Here is a 3265-nt window from a genome sequence, read left to right as displayed (position 1 = left end):
CCTTATCAACTGCTCTTTCTCTGTCAACTGATATAATTCTATAATTTATTGATATAATTTTAATAATATATGTATTCATTTTGAATGTTTTATGTTATGCAGTTTTTGATAAATTCTTGTATAATTTCACTTGAGCTTGATATATATGTACACATCATTGTTGAATCTGTTAGCTATTATTTTATTTAATATCTTTGTACCTACAAGTGAAATAACTCCAGAATTTTCTTTTTTTATATTGTGTTTATTTGGTTTCAGAATCAATACTATATTTTTCCCATAAGATAAGCTAGATGGGTTTCCTTCTTTTTCTATTTTTCAGATACAGTGTTTAAAATTGGAGTTCATTATTCCTTGAGAGTTTTGTAGAACTCTGTCATAAATTATCTGGCTAGTTTTGGGTCAGGAAAATCACTGAATTTCCTTTTTAGCTCATTTAATTATTTATTGGTCTCTTTAAGCTCCCCAAATCTTGTTATAATTTTGGCATTTAAAATTATTTGTCTTATTAATTGTATCAATGATTTCAAATAAATTCATTTACAACTGTTTCTTAATTCCTTCCTTCCATCCTTCTTTCATGGGGAAGGCATGCAACTTTTCCCTTTTTTCTTAGTCTTGTAAGAGCCTTGCCAGGAAACAAGCAAAGCATCTTTTGAATTTGTTAATCTTCTATCGTTATTGTGTATGTGTCCTCATTTCATTGATTTTTGCCCTTCTTGCTACTTCCTTACTTTTCATTTCCTTGGGTTAGCTCTAAGGCTCTTTTTCCAACTTATTTAGTTGCATGCTTAGCTAATTTATTTCTAACTTTTTTTGTTTCCTGATTATTTATTTAAAACTGTAAAGTTTTCCCTGAGCACAGCTTTAGTAATGTCCCAGAGATTTTGACCAGTGGTGATTTAATTATCATTCAGTCCTGAATATTTCTAAATTTCCTTTATCATTTCCTATTTAACCCCAAGACTGCTTAATGTGATTTTCTTTCCAAATATTTTATTTAAGTTATCCTTCTGTAGAAATTTCTATTTCTATTTCATTATTATTGAAGAATATAGTCTGTTTGATATTGTTCTTTAAAAATTTATTGATCTTATTTTAACAGTTTAATATGTGGTCTATTTTTGTACCTGGGTATAATAACCATGTTCTCTGCTGGGGCAGAATTGTCATATATAGCCTTTATATTCTTGCTAGAATTTGCTAATTATGTTATTCAGGTTTTTGATAGCTCTGCTATTTTCTTCTTGATATATATATTTTTTCTTGATATACTGGTTCCTAATTTATCCACCACAACTACATTTGTTGCTGAATCTTTGTTGTAGTTTAGACAACTGTTGCTTTATATATTTGAAGCTGTATTAAAGACATATATGTTTATATTGTTTATTCCTCTTCTTTATTTCCTTCCTCCTTTTATGAATTGGTGATGGTCTTTTTCCCTTTCAAATTTTTTAGCTTTAAAATACTATCTTGACCAGATGTTAAGATCACTACTAAACTTTCTTTTGGTTCATATTTAACTTATACATCTCTTCCATCCTTTTATTTACAACCTATCTGCATGTTTCTAAGTCTGTATCTTGTAGTCAATATATTGTTGGATTAAAAACAAACAGGTTCTGGGTGAGTGGAGCCATCCCGTCGGCCCCCGCGCTCCAGCCTAGTGAGGGTCGCAGTGCGTCTGTGCCCGGACTGGGGATGCCGTGGTGACTCAGCCCTTTCCGCTGCTTTTCATCTCTTGACCCTTGTCAGCTCCCTGATTGTCTGAAGCCACGGGGAAAATAGTGGGAAGTTATCGTTGCCATTGCCAGGAAGAGCGATTTATGGCTTTGTTCTTTTCTTTAGTTCCCAGTTTGGCTTCATACCTTATCTCGTGTGGGCTCTTATTCCTGAATCTTGGCTAAACTCCTTAGGCTTAACCTATTGGCTTCAAAAACGCTGGGCAGTTGCGTTGCTTGTCTACGTCTTCAGTACTGTAGTAATCAGTTAAGTACTCTTATTTGGAGTTAATATATACAAGTACCTCTCCACTCAACTCCATTCATACAATCACAGATAACTGCACCAAAAACCAACAGCAGAAGAAATGCCAAGAAGAGGCCATCCCAGCATTAAGAAATATTCCCATCAGTGAAGCAAACCAAATGTTCTCTCATGCAGGCAAAGAACTTTACACCCAAAACCGAATTGTATCTAGACTAACACTAAACATTTAAGTTTTTGACGGTAATTTTGACCATTATTTGAACTATCTCTTGTTAATACCTGATATTGAAATGTGAAAAAATGTGAGCTGACCTTCTCTTAAGATTAAGTTCCATTAATTATAAGTATTCTCAAATATTAGTTGTTAATGGACAGAATAAATAAAATACTGCATTACCATAGAAAGAGGTTCTATGTTTTAGTTAATGAGTTTAACTTACCTTTATTCTAATTACTATGTTACATTAGTTCTATTTTTTTTCCATTTACTGTCCTTTTTTCCCTTTCATTCCTGGTTTTCACTGCCTGTATTGATATACTTCCAATTCTAATTTTGATTTTGTGATAGTTGCTCTTAAGACCCAAAGTTGTATTTATTTATCCCTTTGATTTTAAAGGTCTTTCTTTCTTCCTCCCTTCTGTTCTCATTCTTTCTTCTCTTTCTTCCCTCTCTCATCCTTCTAATAACACAGATACCTTGCATGCTCTTTTGTCCTTTAGTATGTTCACCCCACTACCTTCTAGGTTGGTGGTAGGATCAATTGTGATAAATATGTGAAAAAAAACCGAGCACAATGCAGGACAAGAGAGGTGTGTGTCCTCTCTTTTCCCTTTCCCATTTCAAGAAAAATTTTCTGTACTCTCACACCCAAACTAATGTCAATAACTGAAAGTTTTTCTGCCAAAACAGTATCAGTGTATTTGTCTACTCGTTTAAGGTGTTATAGCACATAGAAAGTAGAAAATGGCATATGTGCATGGCATCTGAAGAACAATACCTCTATGCTATTATTTAAGTATCATGTATAAATATTTTTGTTGTAGTCCAGATGACTTGACATATTTAAAGCATAAATGTGAAGATGTGGAAGACCCAGGGAGTCCAGGAGCTTTGATTGCTCTTTCCTTTGCCACTTGGGTCCTCTTTTGCTCACTCAACAATGGTAAGGTAAAATTTCCTCCTGTAAAATCCTTCATAATGGCTTCTAATAACAGTGGAGATTTAAAGTCACATTATTGGGCTATATGTTACCTATTTTAATAAAAACATCTA

At 33.2% G+C, this 3265-nt stretch overlaps 1 pseudogene; it reads left to right on the top strand.

Annotated features, from left to right (window-relative positions):
• The first annotated feature begins 1704 nt into the window (after positions 1–1704).
• Positions 1705–2222, top strand: LOC130685045 (phosphatidylinositol N-acetylglucosaminyltransferase subunit P-like; annotated as a pseudogene).
• The last annotated feature ends 1043 nt before the right edge of the window (positions 2223–3265 follow it).

This window comes from Manis pentadactyla, chromosome 9, assembly GCF_030020395.1.
Source record: "Manis pentadactyla isolate mManPen7 chromosome 9, mManPen7.hap1, whole genome shotgun sequence".
Lineage (NCBI taxonomy): Eukaryota > Metazoa > Chordata > Mammalia > Pholidota > Manidae > Manis > Manis pentadactyla.
The sequence above is the reverse complement of the archived record's forward strand: the minus strand, read 5'-3'. Positions and strand labels throughout refer to the sequence as shown.